This window comes from Copidosoma floridanum, unplaced genomic scaffold (assembly GCF_036245765.1).
Source record: "Copidosoma floridanum isolate Cflo_tuat_1 unplaced genomic scaffold, Cflo_Japanese_pri ptg000030l, whole genome shotgun sequence".
Lineage (NCBI taxonomy): Eukaryota > Metazoa > Arthropoda > Insecta > Hymenoptera > Encyrtidae > Copidosoma > Copidosoma floridanum.
Genome location: NW_028321907.1, coordinates 32,669,076 through 32,686,974, shown reverse-complemented (window position 1 = coordinate 32,686,974; position 17,899 = coordinate 32,669,076). Strand labels below are relative to the sequence as shown.

The following is a 17,899-nucleotide window of genomic DNA, read 5'->3' as shown; positions in this document are numbered from 1 at the left end:
TGCCGTATTGGATTTTATTTGTAGCTAGATAAATTCTAAGGACTTGTATTCAGACTTACATTTTGAGTTCCCTACCGTTTCTCTAAGACATTTTTAGTTTTGAGCAGAGCGCTGTCCAAGTTGAAATCGAACGTTTCATATTTGTATGTTTGTTTGTTTCTCTGGGTGTGTATGTGTGCCCTTGTAGGACGCTGCCCTCCTTTGTTCTTCGCATGCCAATCCCTACTACTCTTACTTAAAATAACAGCCTTTCAATGTATTATATAAAATAGTAACGTAACTTCATTGCATAACAAGATAATAATATTTCATGTATTCGCAGATCTTGTAAAAGATGACTTAGAAAGTAATTGTCTCTCCATTGTTAAAAAAGAACAAAATGTTTTTCTAACCTTTTATTTTCGTGACGTGGACAACCTAGTACTCTTTAGTACAAGAAAATCATATTGGCACAGTTTTTAATGTTTTTAATTCGTACCCCCCTTAATTACAGGTTACTCATAAAATTATAATTGACAGTAAAATCAACTTTTTATATTTGACGATAGTTAGAAACCCTAAGCACTTTATCTACAACTAATTTAGAATAATTACTTTATGTGGCCGAATTTTGAAGGACTCTTCAGATCATCCAATTAGTGTCAAAAGAAATATTGTTTTCAATTTAATTGATTGAGTGATGTTATTATCAAGTTCAAAGTTTCACAGTGCAAATGTCGTTAGAGTCAGAAATATTTTAATAAACAACAACTATCCATTAAGTTTTATCAATTAACATATATCAAACAAAAATTCAAGAGTTAAAATTATATAAGTCATAAGAAAACGTTACAAAACAACTACCCTCTTTGCAAAATTGGGATACCGTACATCGTAAAACAGTTTGAAAAATATTAACAATCTTAAGACCTTACATTATTTGCACTTATCCTCTTATCAATAACAAACAAAATTGCGTCATCTCTTTGAGTAATGAGTGAACTGATAAACTTAAAATAGCAAATGTTGTCGATGAGTTTTCTTGCAAAAATTGTTCTAAGCACGCCACAGAAGCTTACACAAACGAGCACAAAAATACTAATCCTGTTCTGTCGTTAATGCACACCTAAAGTATACATACTTATGAGTTTGATTGGAATAATACAGAAAGCCTTGACAAAGAATTGCATATAATAAACGAATTATTTCAGGAATTATTCATACTAAATTTTATTAAAATAATATTAATAAGACGGAATATGTATTTTGACTAAACAAAGTATGCATCCTTTTACTACATCAGTTTGGAAGTATACTTATCACCCTTGCCTACTTTTGCTTTGCCGTGAATGTAAGCGTGATGATTGGCATTGTGTACTTTTAGTCAACCGAGACAAGTGAGCGAAAATACTTACGAAATGTTTATATAACTAATAAACTGTAATTCTCTCACTTACATGAGGTAAGAAGACATATTTGCATTCCATATTGTGATAAGAAATAATAAAATTCTAATACGTAGGATGTCGTGTGGGAGCACAGCCGATCCAACATGGATTGCCTGGTCCAAATTAAAAAGGGATTAGGGCAGAATGAACAAAAAAAAGGGGGGGGGGGCTCACGTAACAAGAAATCAATCAAAAAAAATAGATAAAATAAAAACAGAAATAAAATTGAAAAAAAAACGGGGGGGGGAATAAATATAAATAAAGGGAAATAAAATAAAAAAAATAATAACAAAAAAATAAGTTGAGAGTTTAAATATTGATAATAGGGGTTATGATGCGTTGATTACCTGAAATTGAACAGAGGTCAATAAATAAATAAAGAAAACCAATTTAATGGGAAAAAGCCAGCGGCATAAAAAACCCAGATTTATTAAGAAACGAAGACAAATACAAATCGATGAAATTGTTAACTAATGAGATGTGAAAATGCGGAATTTTAGATACGGACTGGTCTTGTGTGCGTAAATGCGGATGTGTGTGATTGTACGGAAGGACCTACTGGTAACGACTTCCGGTGTGTGAATATGCGAGGAATTAATGAAGGTAGGAACAGGATTCCCTTGCGAACCGGCGGGCCCTGCTCGGTCGCACGAGTCAGCGCAAGGCTGGTGAAAGCGGACCGACGTCCGGAAATGCGGAATTGCCCCTTGCGACAATTCAGACGCAGCTGGCGCTGCGATCGATGGATCGGGCGAGGAGTTAACTATTCCGTTTCGAGAGGCGTACAGGTCTAATGATGCGAACAAACTCATGCGAGAGGAGAGAGCGATAGCACGTTGGTTGGGTTGGCGAGGATGTAGAATATGCCCTGGTAATGGTAGCAAAAATGGCGGACTACAGAAAAGTAGAGAGAGAGAGAGAGGGAATGTACAGCCACTGGGAAAGGATTGAATGAAAATGTGGAGCGTGTACGAGCAAGAAAGAATGAGAAAATGGATGAAATGAAACTAAGTATGTAGAATGTAAAGAAATGGGGAGATAGCAACAAGTAGAAAATAGCTTGAGAACGAAGGTGAAGATAATATAAAATTGAGAGAGATATAGATATATATTGAATAGGAAAGGGTTAGAGAGAGAATGTCAGACGTATAGGAGCAATAGATCAGCAGAGAAAAAGAGAGAGAGAGGTAGAGGAAGACGTGGAAGGGGTTTGAGTATGCGGAGATATGTAGAATGTTAGGAGAGAATGTGGGAAAGATACAGAGGGAGGTTAAATGATTAAACGTATAAGAGCGAGTATAATGAAAGGATGAGGTGACTTAGCGTTGGCGTGATCCTCTGGTGGTAAGCGTCTGGTACAGCCGTCGACTCCTGGTGTACGATGACCTGGAAGCGAGAAGGCAGCAAAATGCAGGCGTTGGTAGCAATGGAGATGCGTGCGGTTAGGCGTGCAAAAAGCAATAGAGCGAGAGAGCGCCGACAAGCATACGCGTAAGTCTCGACGCCCCACCCACTGCCGCTCGTACATTGGCCAGCCGTGAGCCAACCAGCGATGAGCTTAAGCGGGCGCAGAGAAGACATGAGAGAAAAGGTGTATTTGAGTTGAACGGTATACAAACGCTCCGTTTGATTTCCGTCTCTCGACGGAACATAGGAGAATTGTTTTAAATTTATAATATCATCATTGTATCATACAAGTTTAGCGTTGTTATTTTTTACAAGAAAAAAAATCTTCAACACAAGTGTTCTTATGGTATGGTACTTATATTTCATATTCTTATATCTGTAATCCTTTATATTTGTAATCTGCAACCTGCCTTCTTTTTTTTTTTCGTTATCACCCTCCTTTACCCCAAGTATGCGAGACTCTCGTGTGAGCTTTTTGCAAAACTCCCTTCAGTTGTCTTGGTCATCCGTCCTACTGGGTACTATTAACAGCCCATAGCAATTGTCTCAAACACATCCCAGCTTATGAAGTTTAATGGAATAATATTTTTTAAGAAACGATCTAACCTGTTGTACTCACCTTTTTGAAACCGGTAGTAACTTTACCCAATGAGCTAAACAGGTTTTGGTTTTTCTTCAAAAAGAAAGCCCCTGGAGGTTCAGACATTAGGAAAATAATTTACTATTCCTTTCTTATAGTTGGGTGAGTGGTTTTTTGGCACCATGGGTATGAAGAAGTCTCAATAATTTTCAACGAGATTTGAGCCAACGACCCCTCGAGTTTCTCCAGCTAGAAAAGTAGGACGCTAACCACTTAGCCATCGAAGCTCTTCAAATCATTTATAATTTCTCGTATTAAATACAATCTATCAATATAATAACATGATTAAACGAACTTACCTGTAAGTTAAGTTCTATCACAATTGTACGAAGCTCCTCTTTCCAAATGATCATACACAGCACTCTTATCTACTGTCGATATAACCACTATAATTTAAAGTTTAAAGTTTGAAAAACGGCTCGGTGTCATACAAATCGCTGCTCCCTCTGTCACGATGCCTGCTTGTTTGTCTCACGGCTTGTTCTTGATGCTTCATTTTTCAAAGTGTGAAGAATAAAAAATTACGTAACATTAATTTGAGGGGTTCAGGAGTCAAGTCCTGATTTAAAGGATGTTTTTGCGGAGAGACTGATCATTTGGGAAGAGGAGCTTCGATTTATTATGATAGAACTGATCGAACACTTACAGATAAGTTCGTTTAATCATCTAATTGTACTGCGCACCTCTTTCCAAATGATCATACGTAGTTGTTTAAAGTGAATGTTTCGAAGTTTTTTGTGATCAGTGTAAGAATATTATGTATGATAGGGCGTAACTACTATAAAACTATTTTTATTATAAATTATTCTTACACTGAATTATAATTCTATAATTGCTTTTGCGAATGCATCCTTTTCTAATCTTAAATTTAATTTATAAAATTTTACAAAGGTGTTAGAGCTTTTGGTCCAACCCGCTGTTTTTCGCTAAGTGTCAATATCGATACCGTTTCTTTTTTTTTTTTTTTTTTTATATCGGGTTACCGCGACAGCCTATTGGCCCAGTCGCCGGGGCCACTTACTCACCACCTATGTGTGGGGGTGTATTGCCACACCCATTAAATCATCTCTTTTTAATTGATACCATACAAATCATACCATGGGCACAGTGGAAGTATCTCCGGTGTAACACACCTTGTCAGTTAAGCTGACACTCTCTGCACCGGGGGGAAGTGCATCGGGTCAACTCGCCACTGTGTAGCCTGGGTCCGAAGCATCGGATCCAGGCTAATTAGCATCCCCGGAGAAGCCCCATGTTTCAGGGGCCACTCCTCGCCGGTAAGGCCGGCGATCCCTGCCTGGCATCGGGCCGGCTCATCCCTACCTATTAGGCCCTAACACTGTTTCGCATTCACCCAGGCCCGAAGACCTGTGGAGCAAGGAAAAAACCCTGGAATTCCTCTGAAGGAAAATTCCACGGAAAAACCCGCCCCGAAACAGCCGGGGTTACATAGGAACTTTTTCCGGTGAAAACAGTTTTTTGAAAAAATCTGCACTCACTGGGAATCGAACCCACGACCCCTAGAACAGCGTTGTATCAGTAGCAAGCACGCTTACCACTGAGCCAACGCCGCTCTGATACCGTTTCTTTTAGCGACAAAAGCTGATGCATGTCGTGTTGAATGGCCCGTAAAAATATTTGTATCTATTCCGTAGAGATGCAAAGCATCTTTTAGCCAACGGGATAATGATTGCGCGGAAACGGCTTTGATCGCTTTTTTGCACGTTATAAAAAGTGTTTTAATGTCTCCTTTTGACGATTCTGTGACATTTAAGTAAGCTAACAGTCCTGTAGCTGCACAGACTTTTTTTTCTTTTTTAAAAAATGGGAGCGTTAAAAAAGGTTGACTTCTATTCCTTTCCGACATTTTTATTTTATCTGGTATTTTTATTATGATGTTACCTTTTTTTATTTCTATGTTCTCGATTTCTATTAGAGCAAAGGTTTGCATGCGATGCCCCGTGGTTAGGGCTAGCAGCATTATCATTTATTGCGCTAGCTCCTGAATATTCAGTTTTCCATTTATCTCTTTAGACCTATAAAAATCCAAAACAATTTTGGGGTTCCATGTAATATCATGTTTAGGCTTTGCCAGTTAGATATTAGATACCCTCTTAAAAAATCTCTTGATGCAATCGTCTTGGCCAAGTTGTGGACCAATTAATAAGCTTACCGCTGATCTTCAAACTCCTATCGAGCTTGATGCTACTCCTTCTTTAAAAATTTTTGTTAAAACTTCTAGAATTTTTGGGACCATCATTTCTTGAAAAAACTGCCGTACTGTTATAAGGATGATTCCGACAAGGAGGATAGAAAAATTTCCAATGACTCTTAAGGTACTTCTTTCAACTCGAATGCTGTGCGGAAAAGATTGCGGCCGCCAGGGTAGTCCTTTTTCATATTGGAGCTGCTTGAGCGCTGTAAAGGATTAGATTGTTGTTAATTTCAATTCTTAATAATTGTGAGTCCATCATCGAATAGAATAACGGGTATCATGGCTGTGCCAGCCAATCTGGTACTACAATGCCTCGAGCATGATAGTTTTTTATTTTCCTTAATGTTTTTAAAATAATTGAACAGGAAAACAACGCATAGAAGAAACAATTCTGCTTTTCAAGAGACGTATTTTTTACATTTTGTGTTCGCATGACTCGCAAGTAAGTCAATTTCCGATTCGCCAAAGGCACGACTTATCGTTTCAAATGCCTTTCTGCTTAATTCGATTTCGGTGATGTCTTTTAATCTGCGCGATTCCCTGTTCGCATCTTTATTGTCTTTTGATTTGATGTACGTGGCAAAAATCCAAATTTTTCTTTTTTCGCACCATTTCCAAATATCTCTGGCAATCTTGTTTAGTTTTACGTATTGGGTTCCCCCTATTCGGCTTACGTACAAAATAGTAGTAGTGTGAATCAACGTGTGAGAGAATCTCGTAATTTTTCTATCGCTGGCGAACGTTTTCAAACCGAAGAATACCGCCATTAATTCTAATCGGTTAATTGATAAACTTATTACTGCTTTCCTCTAGTGTTCATGAGCTTTGTTTCCCTCGCAGTAAGCTTCCCAGCCTGAGGTTGATGCGTCGGTGTAAATTTCAAGGTCGTATTTTGTTTTTTTATTGGGTTTGTCGAACTGTTGTTAATTTTTCCCCACCATTGTAACTCTTTTCTAATTAGATTGTTTACGGTAATTTTTGCGTCATAATTCCCATTATTTCCTTTAAATGCCAAAAATTTTTCTCTCTCACAATTTTTTGCGTACAGAAAACAGTAGTTTGTTTCTGGGCAGCATGAAACTAGAAACCCTAAAATTTTTGTGAAATCTCTGATTTTTAATTTCTTATTTTTTTTAGCGCGGTGACTTCTTTGATTTTATTTATTTTTCTGTCCGGTAAGCTTATTGTCATTTTCTTTGAATTGTGTATAAAACCTAAGTATTTGCAAACTTGTGATGGGGCTAAAGAACTCTTTTTGTAATTTATAATAAAACCCAGGTTTTCGAGAAAATTTTTTGCGATTTGGACATTTTTTGCACAGTTTTCGTACGTAGAGTTAATAAGTAGTAAGTCATCTAAGTAAGGTCTATTGTAAGGTCTATTTAAGGTCTATTGTAGTCATATAGTTGTTGTGTTCTAGCAATTTTTTGACGATTTTGTGGTCGTCTATCTTCAAGTGCTCAGCGGTTATAAATTTATTTAGTTTTTTTAAATTTAATATTAATCTGTAAGTCTTATCAGGCTTCTGCCTTGAAAAAATTGTTGATATAAATTAATTGACAGATCTATTGCAGTTTTTTACTGGGCCTTTCATAATCAGTTCTTAAATCAAGGCAGAAATTTCTCTTTTTTCATCTGTTGACCAATTTTGTTCTTGTGGCTCAAATTTTTGCTTTGGTGTTTTGTCGAATGGGATTTAAAAACCCGTAATTCAATCAAAGATTAAAGGGTCGCTGCTTATCTTAGACCATTTGTTTTTAAAAAACCTCAATCTGCCAGGAATTTTACTTACGAGGCTTAAGGCCTTGTTTGGTGTGAGGTGCGACGATTTCGATCCTTCCGAGTCCGTGGATTCTGCTGGCTCTCCGATTTCTTGTACTTGTTGTATTTCTGCCCGCCTGACGTCTTCTGGTCCCTCCATACGGGATGGGCCGTATGAGTTTTTTGAGCCTTTCTGTGATTGATTTTTTGTTGGCTGGCGAAGATCCTTTGCCGTTATCTCGAGGGCCTTCGCTGCCTTAATGGTCTCGTCCAGATTTTCTCCGAAAAGCTGTTTGTTGCATTTTGTGTCGGACAAAGTATTTTTCAATGATGAGTTCAAGTTAGCCAGGATAAGACTGCGTCGGATTATGGATTCGTCTCTCTGAACGTCAGCTATGATTTTAATAGCGTCGCTGAGACACGCAACTGCGGGGAGGTCAACCAGATCTCTTCCATCCTTCGCGAGGTGAGCCAATGCTTTGGCTACGGCTCCAAGACCCGCTGAAATTTTTCGCTGTTTTTGTACGATGCGTGAATCTCTTTAAATATCCGCTTGTTGTAGTACAGCCTCGATCTCGGCGTTTATTACGGGAGGCTTATTGAAAACGCAATTTTTTGGCAACGGGTATTTTTTAATAAGGTTTGTCTTCTCCTCGCCTGATCGCCCTTGTTTTATTATGTCTTCCCAGCGCACAGCTAGCTTAGGGTGCAAGGGATGGGCCAAGACTTCTCCTTCTACCGTACGCTTGCCAATTGCGTTTGAAACGTCTTCGCTTAAAGCTGCTTCCTTGCTTTTGTTGCCTCTTTCGCTCGACCTGTCCGATTTTCTATTCTCGTTTCGAGAGCTTTTGTTTGTATCTGCAATGAGGCAACGATTCAAGTTAGAGCTTGAACGTAACACTAACAAGCATGTTTAAGGAGGTAGGCTAATTGCGCTTTAGGGTCAGAACCCCGAAGCACATGGTTAATTTTGAGTGATAACTCGCACATGAATTAGCTCCCTTGTGCTCAACCTCCTTCGATAGGATAGTTACCTGCAAGTTTGTAGGTTAGTGCTCTCGTACTTGGTGCAAACGTTTTTCGTTTGCGAGTCATGATTATTATTTCATTCATGAACACACAGATCCGAATCTCGTGTCGAAAAAAAAGGCGATATGCGCGACGGGTTTTACTTATAGCTTGAGGTCTCAGACGTGCTAGTGTTTAAGGATGTGCTGTCTCGGCGCCTCCTCCGACGATTTCATTATCACCTGGTTTTTTCCTTCCTCAATTTCTTTCGATGTCTCCTGTGGTCGTCCTCCGTTGACTTTGAAGACTCTGACGACTTCCTGCGTCTCCTTTTCCTATTTCAGCTCATTTTATTTAAGAGCGAAAACCACGTGTGGCTTTGTTGACACTAAATAAATAAATAAAGCATCGAAAACAAGCCGTGAGACAAACCGGCAGGTGCCGTGACAGAGGGAGCAGCGATCTGCATGACACCAAGCCATTTTTCGAATTTTAAACTTTGAAGTTATAGCGGTTAAATCGACAGTAAATGAGAGTACTACGTATGATCATTTGGGAAGAGGTGCGCATTACAATTTACTTATTTGTGTACATACTTTTTAAACTTTTATCGTGTTTTTACCTTTTGTCTAAATAATTTTGTTTTTAATCATCGATATTTGTACATGCTCGAAAACATCTAGTTATTCTTTTTACTGTTTTATCTCATAGCAATACCTTAAGTTTTAGTAAGTTATATTAGTTTCTACCGCTCACCCGTATAACTTTTCTTACCTTTGATCATCCCTCCACTGCTGTTTAACATTTAAAAAGAAGTTTTTTATTGAAAATAATGACTTGAATGGTATTGCTATCAAGTATTTTATTAAAATAAATAACTTTTGGCGTTTTGGGCCGTACAGTTATAACGATATTAAGACCCTCATCAGGTAAAAATTTTAATCGTCACTAAGATGACTATGTGTAGCAAGCAACATGGTAAGGCGGCGAATATTCTCACTTTTCTCACACAGGTTTGTCACTGAACTAAGTCTCACATTCTTTCGAAATGCATGCTGTAGGTATTACCACGCACCAGTATACTGCCTTCCACTGCTCGGAGCCTGGCATAGGATCTGCTAATTTCTACGTATAGCTTTAACACTATTTTGCATTTGCCCAGGCCCACAGATCTGTAGGGCAAGAAAAAGAATCCTGGAATCACTCTGAAGAGAAATTTTACGGAAAAACCCGTCTCAAAAATCCGGGTTTTTATAAAAACTTTTTCCGTAAAATGCAGTTTTTAAAAAAATCTCCATTCACTAGGAATTAAACTCACGACCCCCAGAACAATGTATGAGCACTTAGTACGCTGACCGCTGAGCCAACTTGGTGAAGTAGAAAGATGCAACAACCTTGGCATCATAAAATGTGGTTGGTGCACGAAAATATTATGTTTTAAGTACTTTTTTAAAAAGAACTACTTCCGTCAAAACTTCAATGAATAAGATACTGTAGCTTAGTTTAAAGACCGCGAATAAAATAAATTATGTATTCAAAAAAATTTATAAAATGTTTATTTTTTAGGGAATGAAACTAGAAAAACGTAACTCTAATGTAACAGTGAAAATACTGTATTCTTCTATTTTAATAAACATTAGTATTAAAAAAACAACCGTCAGTTTTTGATCATCAACTTTGACAAAACACTTTTAGTGGTTACTTATGACCCTTTACATGTCGCAAAAGCTTCCAAGATAAAAGCATTTATATGAAATTTCATTCTGTTTTAAAGTGAAATACACCTGAAGAAAAAAAGTTAATTTTTTATCATTAACACAGCGTCTGTTACTTTATGGGATAGGGCACGGTATTTAGGGAGAGGAGGGGGGTTATTACTCCTAATATAGTGAAACACATCAACTAAAATATTGGGTAGTGTGAATATGAATGTTTTAATTCTTTTTTTTTCCTTAATACGATTTTAATGTTGAGAAAGCATAAACAATTCAGTTTTTGCAGGAAATAAAATGAGGGAAGCAATAAAATATTTTACACTCGTTTTGTTAATAAATAATTATTGAAAACCAAGATATGATAAAAAAAACGATTTTTAGAGGTAGTAGTGGTAGGTTTCATCTGTTGAAGTAGATGTCAGTTAAAAAAAAAATGTACGTATTTTTTTTATTTTTTCGAGGGTTACAATACATCTTAAAACCATTGAAATGGGTAAAGTTGAGTTATGGAGGTTTCCTTGTTAGTGTAATTGGTAGTATTATCTTTAGCATGTACCCATATCTTAAAATCACTTATAATACTTGAGTACTCCCAATTTAGTCTTTTTTGTGATGCATACTACAGCTCAATCCACGCAAGTTATGGGATAGCTCGGCAGTTTGTGTCTAATTCTGGAGAGTTAAATCTTACTCGCCTTTACCTGCATGATACCCATTGAGCACGTGCTCGCATAATCAAAGCCATACGTTTTTTAAGCTTTTCTCTTACTTCAGTTTATTTTACGTCACTTGTTAAGATTTTTTATTTTTTATAGATTAAATATGTAATACTAGCTGCCCCCCACCTCGGCTTCGCCTGAGACTCACTGAATGGAACACCGTAGTGTGTCGATACATAATGTAAAGCGTTTTTAGTTAAAAATTTTACATTTATTCTTGATACTTTTCATTAAAAATTTTTTTTTTTTTTTTTAATCTATGTAGTTTATTTGGTCAAACAATAAGATGTAAAAAGTAAAAAAAAAACATAATGATGCTATTTTACATTATTACGCCATTATATAATTGTTGGTCGTAAAAGATTATTGATTTTCACTTTCTTACGTTATAGTAAATGAAAAGGGCTACTTGTTAAAACTTTAAAGATTAAAAACTGACAAAATGTATGTATTTAACAATTATTTCTTCCACTCTCATAACTTCATTACCAGAGCAACAAAGTCCTGGAGCTTAATCTCCCTAATTTTCATTGCCACAATGAATATAAATACATATTATTATACCTATCTTATTATATCCTATATTATATCTATCTTGTATTAAAAATCTGGAGGGTTAAAGTGATGACTTTCAGCGTCATAATGTAAAGCTGATCTCTTGCTTTATAGATTCTTTATTTGTCAGTTTTAACGCTGCTATTTCAATCTTGATAAATGTTCTGCGTCAGTTTCTTGACGCCTAAAATCGTATACATCTAAAGCATCTGAAGTTTTCCTTCTAATTTACGCTCTTGCAAATATACGTATAGCTAAAACTTTTGTAAGCCCTGAAGGCTGTTTTTTATCAACTTAGTTAAGTTCTAATATATTTGTTGGTAAGGTAGTTTAATGATATGCAGCCCCGAAAAGGACCTGTGAGCTAAACTCTTTCTTAACTAAAGTTTCCAGCAAACGTGACTGCCTAGATACATCAGGGTGATTTGCTCTGTATATTATACTGATAGACAGAAAAATTATAATGCTCTAAAGCATTGGAGGAAGTTGTAGTGGTCTTTTCAAACGTCTCCTGGTGTTACGCCTCAGAAATTAGTGTCCAAAGCACCTTTTTTTTGGAAATCGTTAGCGTATTTTTGTTATGACTGTGGCAATATTATTATTTATGGCTGCTTTTTAATTGATAACAAAAGTAATATGTGAGGTGCATGTTGAATGAAAAAATTAGGTGTACTAGAGTTTTTTTATGTTTTGTATGTGCATGTAGAGTTTTGCTATCAATAAACTTTCCACAAAATTTGCTAGTAAATAAAAGTAATTATAATTGTGAATGGCTGATGGTTACTAAGTATTAATTGAAATTTCATTTGATGATGGAAACATTCTTATTAGTGGTTGAGTTTTTTAAATCGTTAATTTTTGTACTTCTTAGTGATGATTGGAATATTAAATATTATTTACAACAATGATCAATGGCAACTTAACTTTTGATCACTTTTTATTAAAGTATTGAGCATTGGTACCATTTTTCAATTTTTAATTATCACGGTGGTCATAAACGATTAAAATTTTAATTCTTATGCCGGGAAAAAATTACGGAAGAAGCGCATAGTAACGACTAAAATACTTTCCCTTTCTTAACCCTACGTAATAGGTGGGTAGATAAATCTTATAAAAAATGGTCCGTAAACAATGTTATGCAACTACGTCGAAAATAGTCGAAACCGCTTCGTATTACTTACTTTTGTTTTAAGCATTGTATTGCAAAAATAGCTAAAGCTACTTTATTTGTCATTTAAAAGTTTATCAATGAGTGCTAATTAAACTATCGAAAACCTATTTCTTGCAAAGTTATGGAACAAAACGTGCAAAAAACTCTTACGTTTTTTAGTAAAAAACTTTTCAAAATTTTAAACTCAATACCTTTTATTTTTTTTTACCTATGCCCAACGATAAAAATGATGTCATAAAACGATTATTTATTCAAAAACTTATTTTGTTGCCTTGAACTTAACAGTATAACTTGGAAAATAAATTTATTTGAATCAAAATAGAAGTCAAATTTTAAAATTGTTTTTTATTAAGGTTACTAAGACGTTTTACTTGAAAAAGAGGAAAAAGAGATTTATTTTAATTTTAATCCTGATATTTTCATGAAATTCAATTTTGCAACATAAGTAAATTGATGCAATTCTGATACCGTGTTTTTTATGTATTGTAAACAATTTCAATTGATATAGTATATTCTTACACAAATTAAAAAAAAAGGCTATTATGTGTTTTGACTAATCGTTAGTAACAATTTAATGTTTTTTTTACAATTGTTTTAATTTTAACTATTCTAATTCAAATAAAATTTGTTTTACTTTTATCAGGTATGTCTTCTTGATTGATGTAAGTTCATCATTATTTATTTTATTAGCAGTAATAAAAAAATTGATGTCTAAACATTTATCATTCTATATAAAACACAATTTCAAATAACAAAAAATATTGTATAGTATTTAATTTTTTGCTGTTGGAATGTGTCGTCATCGTTTTCGCTTATTTCATTTATGCCTGCACATAAAACAACATTACATTCATCCATAGCCACGTCACCATTAACGATTTTAACTGTTCTCGTATTCCACTCTTTACGTTGCTCTCATTACGTTCTCAGCCTCACCTTCACTGATAGACATCGTCGTTTTCTTAGTCGCGACCAATGTATAGGAGTGTCATATAATTTTTCACAGCAAAAAATGTCACTCAAGAATTGTTTATTTAAAAAAAAAAACAAAGTTTAAAGCTTGGAAAAGGGTAATCTGAGTTGTTTACATGGTGTATGTCTAAACGCATGTATTAAAGCTATTAAGTTTTTCGACTACTTGAAGTAATTAAGACAAGTTTAACTAAAAGGTAACAATTTTGATTACAGTTTCTTAGCAAAAACTTTTTTCACTCTTATTTGACACGTTTTTGATTAGATAGTACGCTAAAAATTGTTGCGACCTGACAGAAAGAAAAGCGTTTCACACCATTTAACTTTTGTTCATTCCATTTTAAGATGAAATATTTTATAAAACGTTATAGATACCTTAAAATACACTTTTTGTATTGACATATTTTATCCGTAGCATTGTTGTAGTACAGTTTATATCAAAAAACGTTTCAAAAAGTCTGAAAAAGGATTTTGCAGAATGTAAATTAGTTATTTTCAATTTAAAGTTAGCATATTTATATTGAAACTTAGTCAGATAGAATAACGAAATGATATTGAAATTCAATCGTATTATGTAATGAACACTTTTTGCTCTTACACCTTGTAGATTGGTCGCACTTCGCATACAGGACGCATTGTTTTGCATGATTTTAGCTACTTGTTTGAACTTGAAAAATGTTTTCCTTCACAATATTCACATACAATTATGATTCAAAACTTAATTCTATTTTCTTTGCAACTATATTTTTCTCCGTACCCTTTTTTGTAGATACAAACAATTTCTTTAGAAATTGTAACAAGCGTGACTGGCTGCAGCATGGTTAGAAAAAAGGCCCTGTTAAAAATGATATACCATAAGAGAGGAGATTCTAAATAAAGGTTCTTCACCAGTACGAAGTACATAGTGATTAATAGCAACTCTCAAATTTTTACATGCATCAAAGCCTTAATTCGTGCAACCTACAGTTTGCAAAATTATATAGCACGTCAAGTATTCAAATTTTTTTTTTTTATTATTGTTAATGTATGTAAATAATTGCACAGCTCCACAAAAAAAAGGTTTTCAGAGTCCAGACAACATCTTTTACATGGTTTTTATATATGTCTTTTGGGTCACTGAATCTGAACCAAAAGTTCGTTTTACGCCGTCTCGTTATATTTTTTTTATAACTTTAAAATAACCCTCAAAAATCACACTTTTCATCAAATCCTCAAAATAATATTCCTGAAATGATTGTTCTGTTGAGGTTTTAAAAGAAATCTTACGAAATGCGGTCAAATGAATTGGAGATTCGGATTAAGTGACCCAAAAAACATATAGCAGGCGTTGTTTGGATTCTAAAAGTATTTTATTAATATTTTTCAGAGGATTTTATAGAAGACATGGTTTTCGACCATCATTTTGAGGTTATGAAAAATCTTATGTGATAAGGTCAAACAGAATTTAGATTCGAATTTAGCGATTTAAAAAACATTTAGCAAATTTTGTCTGGTTTCTGGAAGAATTTTTTGTGAAGCTGTGTTATTAACTGATAAAAATTAGTAAGAAATACCCTGTAGAAGTAGAACAAGTGTTTTTTTAAATCAAAACAGCATTTGAAATTGAAACAATTGTAAGAAACGAATGAACGCTTAATTGTTAGTAAGTATCAATAGAAGTACGTAATCATATTTTTTTACGTTTTGTGTAAAAATATACTCTTTCAGTGAGATAGGTTAAAATACAGTTTGATTTAAGACGTCAGAGTTATATTTATTTGTTTATGTTGAAAAATTAAATTAAAAAAAGAATCGTAAGAATTGGAAAATTTTTTTTTCTTCTACATAGTTCTTAGCATTCTTAATAAAATCCATTTTAACAATTCGATCAAACTACACTGCAAGTTTTAGGACAGCTATATGAATTTTTAAATTAATAATCGTTTTGTGACGTTATTTTTTATGTTACACAAAACTGTTGTGTGTAGCTAATGATTAGGTATTAAATTATAAAATTTATTGATTGTTTATTCAAAAATGTAAGAGTTTAACTAGTTTCAAAATTGAATTTTGATGGATATTTTCGCATTTTTTCACTGTAGTCTCACGAAAATAGGTTTGAGATAATAGATGTAGTACCAATTGATGGATAGTTAATTAAAAATTAAATTATGTTTAGCTACTTTCGTTCCTTTAATTCCTTATTATATGCTTCGTCTACTTGGCTATCATTATTTTAGAACTTAATTGCTATGAGTGCTTATAAGTCTATAGCTTACAAGCGTAGCGCTATGCATGGAGCAAATCAATGAAGGTACTCGCTTTTTTCCATCATGACTTATCGTTTTTGGAAGATAGGGGAGATTGTACTCTCGAGGTATAGGAATGAGGTAAAGAAAGTAAAGAAGTATCTACTACTTCTCACTCTATTGGACTATAATACGGTATTTTTTTCCTTAAAAATGCATAGACACGATAAAAAAAGCTACTGCCTACACATGTTTTTTCCGTTGCTAGTGCTTGTGCCTGTGGCTATAGAATTACATGAGTTCAGAGCATATATATCATGAGCTCATCACATACAGTTGTACAAGGGGGGCATCTCCATTGCTTTTATGTGATATTTCCATAATTCTTCTCTTGACGTAATAAATATCGTGGTAAAAAATTATTGCAATATTCGGTTGCTTATTATTTTCATTATAATTTACGATAAAAATCTGATTCGGAATTTAATGTAGAAGTACTTATCGATTGCAGTGTTCCATTGTTAATGACTGTATTGGTAATTAACAATTAATATTTAAATCATTAATCAAACAATAATACGTTTAGGTATTGGTTGATTGTTTTTTAAACCTACTTGTGAATACTTATTACTTATTTTTAAATAATAATATTTCCGTACATTGCTTCTTCTCACTTTTTTTTCCTCCTATCCGCACAATTTATCTATAAAAACTTACACTGACCTCTTTATTTTTATAACCTACATTAGTATTTGAGTTATTTGTACTTCTAATTCATTAGATAAAATTCTATTTTTTTGTATTGACTATTTTCTCTGCAGACTAAAAATTGCTGCAATACACAATATTTTACTTTTCTTCTGACATATATGATATCATTTAGTATCCTTTAAGTGAAATTTGTTTTTTTTTGGCACTATGCTTCTTCTGTTCTAAGTACTTAACTTTTTTGCCCTAAATTTTGAAAAGTTTTCACTTCAGACGTCTAGTCTTACGCTTGTGACTCACTACTACCAACTGTACCCTTTAGATAAGAGTTAAAGAATTTACCCTTATACTCATACCTTTATATCCAGCTTTGATTGTTTCTAAACGTTGATTTATACATTTCCTTTTTTTGTTATGCTTTACTACTGCGCGTTTAATGTCTGTTTGCTTTATCTCTTGGCTTACCTATCCTTCTGCCGTAAGTACGTAATAGTTTTCTCTGTGAAATCTAAATAAAAATCAGTACATTTTAACATTACTACTGAGTAAATTTTTTCCTCACCTTTAGCTTTTTTGTGAGAGAACCTCTCTACATTCTCTTATAGATCCTTCTACTTTTAAAGTCCACAAACTCTTCGTTAACCTCGAGAGTTACCTCTGTTACCATTACTCTTGCATAACGGTATCTTACCTGTGCTTTAAATATTTCTCTTTACCACTTATATGTTTATACTTCATATAAAATTTTATGTTGCCTCATTTTTTCTCACATCTTTCACGTTACTTAAGTTTTATTACTCACATTTTCTAACCTTACAGCTTTTTATAATTAGTTTTTCTTGTACTCCGTTTATTCTCACACTACATTGCTTCTAAGGAGTACGACAACACAGTACTACTTTCTTGAGCTTTTGCTACAGTTATAATAACATTTTGGCTTATTTCTTAATTTTACTTCCTAAACTCTATCTTTACTGTCCAATTTTCATAAATTTACAGTGCATCTTTTTTTCTGTTCTGTTCGTGATGTATTTTATTTTCAAGCTTTTTTTATCTGGAACATTGGGATGCAAAGTGTTCTATGTATTCAAGATCTATGTAATGCATTGAAATTTGAAATAAAGTTAATACTTACTTATCGTTGCATGCCATCTTTATTTTATACTGCACAATATATTTTTTTGATAATCATTATTCTCAAAATGACAGTCAGAAAATCGAAACAGCTTATATTTTAATACTATTTTGTTTATTGAATTAAATAAGTAATCTCCCGTGTTTATTGTACAGTAAGATTACATGAGCTCATTCTTGATATCTGTACCAGGTGTAAGATGAATTTTGATTCAATATAGAATTTTTTTTATTAATTA

General features: G+C 34.0%; 1 protein-coding gene across 1 annotated transcript in view; it reads left to right on the top strand.

Moving 5' to 3' along the window:
• The window catches only part of shot (dystonin-like protein short stop), a 1,026,404-nt gene that overhangs the window by 473,107 nt on the left and 535,398 nt on the right, over nt 1–17,899 (top strand). The window lies entirely within an intron of this gene.